Source organism: Mastomys coucha, unplaced genomic scaffold (assembly GCF_008632895.1).
Source record: "Mastomys coucha isolate ucsf_1 unplaced genomic scaffold, UCSF_Mcou_1 pScaffold14, whole genome shotgun sequence".
Lineage (NCBI taxonomy): Eukaryota > Metazoa > Chordata > Mammalia > Rodentia > Muridae > Mastomys > Mastomys coucha.
The window spans coordinates 100,672,424-100,685,248 of NW_022196896.1; the positions used below are offsets into that span (position 1 = coordinate 100,672,424).

Consider the following 12,825-nt stretch of genomic DNA (forward strand, 5'->3'; position numbering starts at 1 on the left):
AAGAAGAAGAAGAAGAAGAAGAAGAAGAAGAAGAAGAAGAAGAAGAAGAAGAAGAAGAAGAAATTGGTTGACAGTTAGTTGCCCCTCCCTGGGCCTGTCCCATGCAGCCTCACCCCTAAAGCCAAGCTTGGGGTCCCTCCTACCCAAACAAGGTATTTTATCACACAAAGGGGGAAGCCAAATAGGTATTGGGGCGGCTTAGCCAAGAACAAGCCAATTACAAGCCGCACCTCAGAAAACGAGGGACCCCGGAGGGATAGGGCAAGCAGTGAAAAAGAGAAAAAAGAAAGAAAGAAGCTGAGTACTGGCGCTTTAATCTATGACTCCAGAGCTGGCTTGTACTGGCGCTTTAATCTATGACTCCAGAGCTGGCTTGGGGCAGAGAGAGGTGGGTCTGAGGAGCTCCCATGGCCTGCCAGCCTAGCTGAAAAGGAAACACAAGGTTCAGTGAGAAAGCCTGTCTCAAGGAAATAAGAGGGTGAGAGAGCAGGGTGCCCTATGTCTTCCTCTGGCTGCTGTGAATGAACACACACACACACACATGCACGTACACACTGCTGTGAATGAACACACACACACACACACATGCACGTACACACTGCTGTGAATGAACACACACACACACACACACACACATGTACACATATACCACATACATACAAAATAAAATTGGAAGCATCTTTGTAGTTCTGAGCTATAGCCCCAGGCCTGCATTTTTCCTTCTATTAAAAGTAATACCAAGCATCCTGGGAGGAGAATTCAATGTGAATGTATGTTAAATTTACATATAATTTTCTTTAAAATATTTATTGAATTATTTTATGGGTATGTGTGTATGTGTCTGTGAGTTTATGTATGCTACAATGTGGGTGCTGAAGCATTATCCCCAGTCTTCCTAATTTGTAGTAAGTGCTCTTAACCACTGAAATATATCTCCAGTCCCTAATTTATATGTAAGTTTCTATTACATTAAAACTTTCTGGGGTTTTTTTATTTTATGTGTAAGAGTGAGGTTTTTTTATTTTATGTGTAAGAGTGTTTTCCTGACTGTATATCAGTGAATCGTGTGCCTCCATTGTCTGAGGGGGCCAGAAGTTGGCACTTGATCCCTTCGTACTGGGATAGCAGACTGCTGGGATGCTGGGAAACTGCGAATTGAACCCAGTTCCCCTGGAAGAGCAGCCAGTGCTCTTACCTGCTAAACTATCGTTCCAGCCCCTCTATTAAAACCTTACCTCCCAAAAATATTGATCCTGAGAATGATGTCATTTAGTTAATATCTCTTGTTCTAAACCCCCTGGTTTGAGGTCAGTCTCCTTACAACCCCCAGTCGCCTATGCATTTTTCATTGTTAATATGGCTGAAACCCCTGTTGTAAAATGAAGGGCTGGGTCTGTGTCTGTCCACTTCTGTCCCCCCAACTTCTGGGCACAGGGACCCCCTTGCCTCAGGGTTCAGCACCTGGGAGTGAGCCGCCCCTTGTCCTCGATCCAGATGCTTGTCAACAAAGCTGTGCATGCTGTTCTGCCGGGCTTTCTATCGGGCCTCGGGGCTGGGTGCCACGGGCGCCGAGCATGCTCATAGCAATGCTCACACTCAGGAGAGTGTGTTACAGACCAGGCTTCTCCGGAGTCACCCTCAGGCCCTCCTCGACTCTCACCGCTTGTATTCCACTGTTTCTCCCAGTTGCAAAATGAGAGGGCCGTTTTTCCTGTCAGGCTCTCTGGTATCAGTCTTTGAAGTCTATGACAGTTCTGTCTTCTTTCATTAAAAATGGACATTTATTTTTAAAAAAAAAATTGAAGCAAAATGTCTTTTTATAGGGATTGTGGCAGATAGAGAAACTGCCTAGCCTGAGGTAGGCCTTGGATACCATCTCCAGCCCTGAAAATTAGTCATGATAAAGAAATAAATATAATGGAAACATGTGAAATACCCACCCACTAGATAATAAATCATATGTATATACAGTGGATTTCTATGTAACAGTTGTAGTGAATACATAACCTGTTTTTGTCTTCTGTTTTGTTTTGTTTTGTTTTGTTTTCCAAACAGGGTATTTGTACTCTGGTTGGCCTGGCCTCAGACTCTCTATGTAACCAAGGCTGGCTTTGAACTCAAAATCCTCCTGCTTGCTTTTATGGCTGAAGTACTGAGATTACCAACACACACCACTACCCCACCTCCAGCCCTCTCTTTTTTGAGACTGGATCTTGTGTTGCTCAGGCTGCTGCTGGACTCTTGAGCTCATGCAATCCCTGCTGCAGTTTCTGATTGTTAGAATTATAGTGGTGCTTGGTTTGCATATTACTTCGTTCACTTTTCAACAGGAACATCTTCAAGATGCCACGGATCACAGTGCCACTGGCTTGGTTTGGTGTGGCAGGAACTCATCCAAGTCCAGGTTCAGAGCAAGGGGAAGCTGGAATGCTGTGAATTATTTACCACCTCTGGTTACTTGGAGATGTGGGTTCTGCTTGTGTGAGGGGTTGGTGGGTCCTGCTTGTGTGAGGGGTTGGTGGGTTCTGCTTGTGTGAGGGGTTGGTGTAACCTTCTGGTGGCACTCTGACAGCACTGAGGCAGGCTGTCCCATCTGCACTCCCCTGTCTGGGATCCAGAATGAGCCATCTTTCTGACACTTGCCAACCAGATTAGGCAAAGGAGCAATCTGTGCCCGAGGTTAGGTCACTCTTGTTTATCTAACTGTCAACTCTCAAGGCCTGGCTTGTTGATTTGGCAAAATAGCACTTGTCCTTCTAGAGTTTACCTTGGTTGTCAGGGGTATTGGCTGGTTTGATTGTTTTATGATTTGCTGAGTCCATCACCAAACCAAACAGTGCCCTAACTAAAAGAGGTCCAAATGCAGCTGTACTTGTGGGGGGGGGGAGGTGTCGAAAGACCTTTTCTTCTCTCTGTCCTTCCCTTCCACCCTGTCCCCCCTCCTCTGTGTAGTGCTGGGCATCAGGCCCCAGAACCCCACACATGCTAAATCCACACTCTACCACTGAGCTGCACCCTTAGCCCAGGAACAACTTCATTGAAATAATCACTATGCCGCTCAATTAACATTTAATTTTTTTTAGTGACTTTTTTTTGTTGTTGATTTTTTGTTTTCTTGTTTTTCCAGACAGGGTTTCTCTGTGTAGCTCTGGCTGTCCTGGAACTCACTCTGTAGACCAGGCTGGCTTCAAACTCAGAAATCCACCTGCCACTGCCTCCCAAGCACTGGGATTAAAGGCAGACGCTACCACCACCCGGCTTTTTTTTTTAGTGAATTTATTGACTCATGTACTTAATACCCCTGAGAGAAACAGGATTCTATTTAGGGGGCACACCTTGTTTTTTTACTGGGAGTCAGATTTATGCCTTCTAGGCACCATACTTATAATTTAGCTAACAACCTCCAAGATCTGCCTTCAGCTTTCCACTCTGAGTATACAGGCTAGCTACTGTGCATCTCGGGATTAATTACTCAAATAGCTCTTTAGCTGACAAGGACAGGTAGGTGTGTGTGCGTGTGTTAATTTCATACATATAAGTCAACCAAAGCCTGACAGATTCAGCCAGTAAAAACACAAAGAGATGCTTTTAGGTTTAGATAGTTACTTAGTATAAAAAAGAATAAAACAGTAAAATAATAAATAAATTAAATAAATAAATAAATAAATAAAACAATAAAAGATAAATTAAAAATCCAAAGAGATATAGTTAGGTTTAGATAATTTGTTATTTAGTGTAAACAAGAATAAGCCCAAGGGCTGGAGAGATGGCTCAGCGGTTAAGAGCATTGACTGCTCTTCCAGAGGTCCTGAGTTCAATTCCCAGCAACCACATGGTGGCTCACAACCATCTGTAATGGGATCTGATGCCCTCTTCTCGTGTGTCAAAAGACAGACATGTACTCACATGCATGAAATAAATAAATCTTAAAAAACAAAACAAAAACAATAAGGCCAAGATGTTTACTTATGCACCCCCCCCACACACACACACACAATACCCAAACACCAGGCAAGCAACTATGACCCATTGTGTATTGCAGGATAATTTCCAGCCTAAAAAATCCTTTCCAGGATTTTTTTATTCTTTACCTGCTTTCTTTCTTTCCTCTTCCTCCCCCCCCCCCCCCCCCATTTTTTTTGAAGCAGGGTTTCTCTGTGTAGCCCTGGCTGTCTTGGAACTTATTCTGTAGTCCAGGCTGGCTTTGAACTCAGAGATCCACTTGCCTCTACCTCTTGGGTGCTGGGATTAAAGGCATGTACCACCACTGCCCAGCTTTGCACCTGCTTGTTGCAGAATATTTGATCACACTGTGAACTCCAAGATTGTGTGATTTATTGGAAAAACCTATTTCTAGTTGTGGGTTGGCTACGCCCAAGCACACTTTAATCCAAGAGCTTTTTTTTTTTTTTTTTTATTGTAAACAGGATTAAATAAAACCAACCCTAGGTCAAGAGTTGGAGCAAGCCGGGCGGTGGTGGCGCACGCCTTTGATCCCAGCTCTTGGGAGGCAGAGGCAGGTGGATTTCTGTGTTCAAGGCCAGCCTGGTCTACTGAGTGAGTTCCAGGACAGCCAGGGCTACACAGAGAGACCCTGTCTCGAAAAACAAAACAAAACAAAACAAAACAAAACAAAACAAAACAAAACAAAACAAACAAAAAAGAGTTGGAGCAAGAAAGCAGTTGAGAGGAAGTGAACACAGGAACCTCCCCCCACCGCCATAGCAAGTGACAGGAAGTCGGGAGGAGGGATAGAGAGACACACCGGAAACAGACTGAAGGGGCTTTCAGTTTGAGAGGTTTTTGAGATGGTGTGGAGGAGAGCTTGCTTTGGGACACAGGCTGAGGAGGAAGGTCAGCTGAGTGCTTTTTCTGCCTCACTGGCCTAGCAGGCTTTCACCCCAACATTTGGCTCCCTCCTCTATATTGGTTTATTGATTGGATGAGAGTTTCGTTAAAATCAACATCTTTTTTTCTTTTTAAAGATTTATTTATTTTATTTTATGTGTATGAGTACACTGTAGCTGTATAGTTGGCCGTGAGCTATCATGTAGCTGCTGGGAATTGAACTCAGGATGGCCCCGCTCTCTCCAGCCCAACTCGCTCCGCGTAATACACTGTAGCTGTCTTCAGACACACCAAAAGAGGGCGTCAGATCTCATTATGGGTGGTTGTGAGCCACCATGTGATTGCTGGGATCTGAACTCAGGACCTTCGGAAGAGCAGTCGGTGCTCTTACCCACTGAGCCATCTCACCAGCCCCCCCCCTTTTAAATTTATCTATTTATTTAATGCTGTACAGATGGTTGTGAGCCACCATGTGGTTGCTGGGATTTGAACTCAGGACCTTCAGAGAAGCAGTCAGTGCTCTTAACCACTGAGCCATCTCTCCAGCCCCCAACGTCTTTCTAAGATGGATAGGGCAGAAAGTCTCAGGCCACCTCAGAATCCAATGAAATAACACCAATCAAAAAGTTGCCTCTGGGGCTGGTGAGATGGCTCAGCAGGTAAGAGCATTGACTGCTCTTCCAAAGGTCCTGAGTTCAAATTCCAGCAACCACATGGTGGCTCATAACCACCTGCAATGAGATCTGACGCCCTCTTCTGATGCGTCTAAAGACAGCTACAGTGTACTTATTTATAATAATAAATAAATCTTTTGGACTGGAGCAAGCAGGGACTGAGCAAGCAGGACACCGGAGCGAGTGGGGTTGACAGGAACAATCAGAGGTCTAAAAAAAAGAAAGAAAGAAAGTTGCCTCACCAGCAGTGGTGGTACATGCCTTTAATCCTAGCACTTGAGAGGCAGAGACAGACGGATTTCTGAGTTCAAGGCCAGCCTGGTCTACAGAGTGAGTTCCAGGACAGCCAGGGCTACATAGAAAAATCCTGTCTGGAAAAACCTGAAGAAAAAAAAAAAGTTGCCTCATGGTAGTTCCAGCCAGGCTTCTGTTTCTGTCATGTTCCAGGAGGTTCACAGGGTTCCTAAAAATTCGGAGTCTGAGTTTCAAGGTCTTGTTGGCATAGGTATTTGCAAAACTAACAGGTTAGGGGGTCATTCTCTAATAATTTTCCCATGATGTTTAAATCAGAATGGTTAAAAAAGTTCAGAAACAGGTCACTCTTCTCAGATAATGTAATTCATTTTACTAATAAGATAATAATACTTATCTGCTCTGTTTGCCTTACATAACACCTGACTACGTTGTATAACCATGATCTTGCAAAGGTTGGTTAGGCCTGCTTAGATAACAGGTTTGGCCTAGTATCTTTTTTCATTATTATTATTATTTTATTTTATAGAATAACTAGAGCTGTTGCCAATCTCATGTACTTACTCAGCTGGCTCTTATGTGGTTGCCAACCTCCAAAATAGCTGTGTGTAACAAGGCCAAGTGACAAGGCAGTCCCACCTTTAATCCCCAAACCCAGGAGTTACAGGCAGGCAGACCTCAATGCTTGATGCCAGCCTGGTCTACACATGAGTTCCAGGGCAGCCACAGCTACATCTCTCGAACAACAAACAAGCTGTGACAAAAATATCAAAGAGGTCAGCAGCAGGGTGAGATCAAAGAGACCTAATCAGAAAATCGATCTCGTGCTATTATCTTTTAGGGAGGCTGAGCCTTTCTGAAGTCTTGCTGTTGGAAAGTTTCTGAGTTCTAGAGTTCAAACTCTTCACTAGCCATTTGTCAAGTTGGAAATTGGGGGTAGCAGCCCAGAGTAGATACAGTATGGACAGGAACTGAAAGAGGGATCATGGTTTCTTCCCTGGCTCCCTGACCTACCAGGGCTGGCTCATCCCCAGAGTCCTCTAAAAAGAGTAGTTGCTCTTCTACCACGGCTCAGTCTTCCGTCTCCATGGTAGTTATATCTCCTTTTTTCTTTATCTCTTTACATGTCTACATGTGTCCCATGTTTGTTTCAAAGAGGCTCAATGGGCTCTTCCCTGTATACCTTCTACCATCTTTAAATACCTCCCATCCCCTGCCATGAGGACCATCTGAGTATGAATCTCATTATTGCCAGCCATGGTTGCCTAGGATCCGCAAATTAGAGCTACATTCACTTTCTTATCTCTGCTATTTACAAATTCTCAGAGTTTCAGGTTCCAGCCTGTAGGCGTGGCATGAAAAGGAGCTGGGTGTTTCCCAGAGACTGTCCCTCGGACTCCTTGGGCTTGTGCACGACAGCCTGGTTTCTGTGGCCCAAGATGACTTGACTGTTCCTGTGCCCGGAGCAATGGTGTATCCAGGTAGACTATGGTCTGATCAAGCTATTCATTCCTCTCGTTGTTAACCCCAAGCCGACTTTTTCTGCAAACAGGTAGGGCGGGACTTACATAGCTGTGATACTGTTAGAATGTAATGTTATCCTAGAAGGGGCTGAGACTCTCATGTCATCCTGTGTCTGGACACCAGCCCAGCTGCTAGGAATCAGAGAAGATTGGATAAGGTACATTGTTGTAGGTTTTCCCTAGGACTGTTGCCATTACTTGTCCACTAAACTCTGTACTTTTTTTTTTTCTTTCCAGTTTTGGGGGAGGGTGTTTTGACACAGGGTTTCTCTGTGTAGCTCTGGCTGTCCTGGAACTCACTCTGTTAAACCAGGCTGGCTTTGAACTCACAGAGATCAAAGAGAGCCTGCCTCTGCCTCCCAAGTGCACCACTGTGGCTATCACCGTGTATTTCTGCCCCACCCCCCTCCTGCCTTATCTCTCTGGATTGTTATGTAGCCCAAGCAAGCCTCCAACTCCTGGTCTCCCGGCTAGCTCCTGAGTGCTGGGATTATACAGCATTTGATGGTCAACTATCCCTCAAATGCAGCGTTCTGGGTGATGATGTCAAGCAAGTTTCAGGTCCACAACTGAAGAGTCCACAATTGTTGCACATATGTCTTTTTTTTCCCCCTTTGGTTTTTCCAGACAGGGTTTGGAACAGGGTTCCAGGGTTCCCTTCCCTCTCCTCTCCATCTCAATTCTTTTCTTCCTCACCCCTCCCTGTCACTCCCCTCTCCTCATTGTCCCTCCCCAAGAGAGAGGAGAGTCCACAACCGTTGCACATATGTCTTTTTTTTCCCCCTTTGGTTTTTCCAGACAGGGTTTGGAACAGGGTTTTTATAGCCCTGGCTGTCCTGGAACCCACTCTGTAGAGCAGGCTGGCCTCAAACTCAGAAATCCGCCTGCCTCTGCCTCCCAAGTGCTGGGATTGAAGGCATGTGCCACCACTGCCCGGCGCACATGTCTTTTTGACAGTTAACTCCTGCCTGAGGAATTGAACTTGAGTTGCAGACAGTGGTGAGCCACCTTGTGGGTTCTGGGAATTAAACCTGACTTTTCTGGAGGAACTGCTCATGCTCTTAACTGCTGAACTCTCTCTCCAGCCCTTCCAATGGATTACTAACAAACAAAACACATAAAACAAACAAACAAAACACATAAAGCTGGGTAGTAAGGGATAAGAGGCTGGTCTGGGAAAGAGTTAAGAGGGAGAAGCAGGGGATGAATATGGCCAGCATAAAACTTTTTTTCAAAGGTTTGTTTAATTTTATTTTATGCGTATGAGTGCTTTGCCTGTATATATGTTTGTGCTCCATATGTATGTGCTCTGTACCTGCAGATAAATTAATTAATTAAATAATTAATAAAAGTAGTTTTTTAAACCTCTGGAGACTATAATGTGGCTCAGTTGGTAGAGTGCTTGCCTGTCACTTATGAAGCACTACCGGCCCTAGTCCCCACCACTGGGTAAACCAGGTGTGGTCTAACACACCTGCCCCAGAATTTAGGAGGTAGATTCTACATAGCATATTCCAAGCCAGCCAGGGCTATCTAATGAGATACTCTCTCAAAGAAGAAGAGGAGGAAGAAAGAGGAGGAGCAGGAGGAGGAGGAGGAAGAGGAGGAGGAAGAGGAATAAAGGCTGAACCTGTGTGGCCATACTGTGTGGCAGCCTCCCAGAACAAGCAAGCAGGATTTTTGTTTTTGTTTTTTTTCTATATAGAATTTGAAAAACCAACAGTCTTCTCATCTTTCTTCCCTACCCCTTTCCTCCCTTCTTAACCCTCCCCATCCCTCCCTTCCCTCTCAATTCTTTTCTTCCTCACCCCTCCCTGTCACTCCCCTCTCCTCATTTTCCCTCCCCCTCTGTCTCTTGGCTAAAGCAGTATCCTCTTTTCTTTTCTTTTCTCTTCTTTTTCTTTCTTTTTTTCTTCCTTCCTTTCTTTCATTTTTTAGACAGGGTCTCCCTGGCTAACTTGAAACTTGTGATGTAGCTGAAGGTGGCTTCAAACTCCCAGAGATTCACTAGCCTCTGCCTCAAGTGCTGGGAATAAAAGTGTGTGCCACCATGTTCAGCCTAAACAGTATCTTAAGTAGAAACAAGTAAGAAGTGTCTGGACTGTGAATATAAGTAACTCAGGGACTGTGTGCTTATGCAGCCTGCATGCATGATATAAGCAGCCCAGGGACTGTGTGCTTATGCAGCCTTCGTGCATGAAGATCTGGGCTTACTCATCAGTACCCTTTGTCATCTCAAAATTTAGACAGCATTACTCTTTTCCTTAATTCCTCTATTCTTTGTGTAAAAATTATATATAGTAGTTAGAATGGCAGGATCTTTAGTCCTTTACTTTTTGGTGAAAACCCAGGAAGATACCAACACTCAAGTTTTCCAAATCCTGGAAAAACATGGATCCAAATACATGGTCTTTTCTATAAAATTTTAGGCCCCAAATACCTGAATTTCTATCACTTTTTTCAGCTTTTTAACTTAGAAATTACTCGGATGTTTACTACCTGTTACCAACTTTGATGTAGCTCTAAGGCCTTAAGGTATGTGGGAAGCTGACTTATAAGGGTTTAGGTAACTGATTTAAGCTGTTACATCAAGATTCTTTATGACAAGTGAGGCCATGAGATGTTCCCTCGCTGAAGACTAGCCCTAAAGCTAACACAGGATGCAACGAACAGAGCGCTAAGCTCTCATTTGCATATTTATTCTTAGGTCACACTTAGACTTCTGTGATCTAAAATAACCAACAGGGGAAAGTTGTGTGTCTCCCATGCTTGCATGCTGACCACTTGGGACGTGTGTTTTCATTAAGCCAAGAGTATTATTAGTCTTGTTTATCACAGAGTTACAGAAGAGATCATTTTGCTCCAGGCTGGAGTTGTAGTTTTATGACTTTGGGTCAAACTCTGACACGTAAGTCCTAGCAGAGATAAACATAACCTTCCAGCTGGGACACCCAGGCACGGGAACCTGGGAAGGCACTTGCATTTTTAGTGCACCGACCAATTTACACCAACTTGTTTGTTGAAAATTTATTCCTCACGTGAGCACAAGGCATTTGGTTTAATTCAACAGTTTTAGTTTATATTTTCCTTTCCTCTATAAGCTAATCTGAAAAGAATTCATTAAAGAGTTTATTATGCATATAGACACATTTAATATGTACATGAAAGTGACCCATGCCGGCACACAGGCATCAATCAGATCTTTGGCTTTTAGTGTTGAGTCAGAGTAATATAGCAGCATAGATGTGCAAGTTTACGAAAAGACTTATTTTCTTGAGACAGACTCTGGGCTGGTCACAAATTTGCAATCCTCCTGCTTTAGCTTCTGGAATGCTGGGATTACAGGCATCCCTGATCACCATTTTTATGCTGATTCGATGTGTGGGTGAAGCTGTTCTACAGGGGTGGGGAGAGGATGAGTCACACAACACGGGACCTTTTTATCTATCTGTCCTCTCATCATATGTTTTTAGGATTTGCCCAAGTTATGGCTTGCATCTGTATTTGTCTCATGACTGAACCAACACCCCGTTGTACACATGTAGCTTGGCTCTCTGTTCATCTGGTGGTGGTTGTCTGGGCTGGCGCACCATTTGCTGTTCTTTCTCTGTAAACATTGTGGGCAACTCTGTGTAGACACGTTTTATCGATTCTTGTGTATCGACTGGAGTTGCTGGATCACATGTCCTTCTGTGTCAAACTTTTCCATAGCGAGCACCTTATTTGTACACTCCACTAGCTATCTATGAGTATTCTAGTTTCTCCTTGTCAATGCTTCTTTCCCATTTGGGTTTTGCTTGCTTGAAGTTTTCAAGATATCCTAATGGGAATATCATGCTATATTATTATACCTTTGATCTGGTGTGTGTGTGTGTGTGTACATGTGTGTATATGAGTGGGGGACAGGGTGTACATGTAGAAGACAACATTTATTTATTTATTTATAATAATTTTGCTGGTGTGAATTTTTTCCAATAATTTATTTATTTATTTTTATTAACTTTACAACTTATCGCAGCCCCCTCCGTCCTCTCCTCCCAGTCTCATCCTTGCAATTCCCTCCCCCCACTACCTCCTCTGAGGAGAAGGGGAGGCCCCCTTGGGTACCTACCCAGGGTCATCTAGTCCCAGCAGGACTAAGCGCATCCTCTCCCACCAGGCAGTCTGGGTAGGGGAAGGGGTTCCAATGGCAGGCAACAGAGTCAGAGACAGCCCCAGCTCCAGGGGACCCGCATGAAGACCGAGCAGCACATCTGGTACAAATATGTAGGAGACCTAGGCCCAGCCCATGTGATTCAGTCTCTGTAAGCCTCCATGGGCCCAGGTTAGTTGACTCTGTGGGTCTTCTTGTGGTGTTCTTGATCCCTCCGGCTCCCTCCATCCTATCCTGGACTCTTTGTACCACAAGACTCCCGAGCTCCGCCTGATGTTTGCCTGTGGGTCTTTGCATCTGTTTCCATCTGCTGCTGGATGAACCTCTTAGGAGACAGTTTAAAGCAAAACAGCAACAACAACAACAAAGACATCTACAAAATAATGAGGAAGTAAATTGGGGGCACATGTAGCCCACTTCTCATCTGTCTCATCTGTCTGTCTATACGCTGGGCTGTGGATTCTGTCTTTTCTGCTGAGCTTGCTGGTGTCTGCCTGGGCCCCGATGGGCTGGGGAGCTCCACAGGTGGATGCTGATGAATTCGGCTCCTTCCATCTTTGGAGTCCTACCAGGTGAGGACCAGCCCTCTTATCGGTCTCAGCGATGTGTTAGCTCAGCAAAGCAGTTCTGAGGCAAGGCAGGCAGCACCCACCCTGTACGAGCCCTGGAACTGGCTGGCTGGCTGGCTGGCTGGCTGGCTGGCTGGCTGGCTCAGGTTACCTCCTAATGTTCGGCACACAGAGCAACACACATCTCTCAGCAAGTGCCCCAATGTCTTTCTAAAATAAGTCCTTACATAAGGAGGTCCTTGTTAAGTGCCACCAACTAAACTGACCGAGAGAAGTCTAAAGGGAAAAGGGAGAAAATTTCCAGAAACTTCTGCACGGATAGCCAGGAAACCTTGGAAGCTCTGGGTTTCGGGGAAGGTACTTGTGCCCAGCTCAGTGGCTTTGTATCGTCTTTTTTTTTTTTCCCCCTTCAAAATGTTCATCATTGCTGGGCGGTGGTGGCGCACGCCTTTAATCCCAGCACTTGGGAGGCAGAGGCAGGCAGATTTCTGAGTTCGAGGCCAGTCTGGTCTACAGAGTGAGTTCCAGGGCAGCCAAGGCTACAAAGAGAAACCCTGTCTTGAAAGAAAAAAAAAAAACTAAAAAAAAAAAATTCATTATTTTTATGTTAAATGTTCATGTCTTGCCTACATGCATGCTGTGCATCATGTGTGTGTGCATCATGTGTGTGCCTGGTTCCTGTGGTGACCAAAAGATGGGGTCAGCTTCCCCGAAAGTATACAAATGTAAGCCACCATGTAGGCTTACAAATCTGGGTCCTCAGAAGAGATGGCTCTTATTACTGAGTCCACTTACCAATTCCTCCC

At 44.8% G+C, this 12,825-nt stretch overlaps 1 protein-coding gene across 5 annotated transcripts in view; it reads left to right on the forward strand.

The window, feature by feature from the left end:
• The window catches only part of LOC116088582 (sterol 26-hydroxylase, mitochondrial), a 30,784-nt gene that overhangs the window by 7,619 nt on the left and 10,340 nt on the right, over positions 1–12,825 (forward strand). For 2 of the 5 annotated variants that reach the window (XM_031367995.1, XM_031367991.1), the window contains exon 1: positions 6,937–7,255. The exons of 2 other annotated variants lie outside the window; for them this stretch is intronic. The gene's annotated coding sequence lies outside the window, so the exon portion shown is untranslated. Of the gene's footprint in view, positions 1–6,936; positions 7,327–12,825 lie in introns of those variants that run through there. One more of the 5 variants, XM_031367992.1, reaches the window with a different exon arrangement.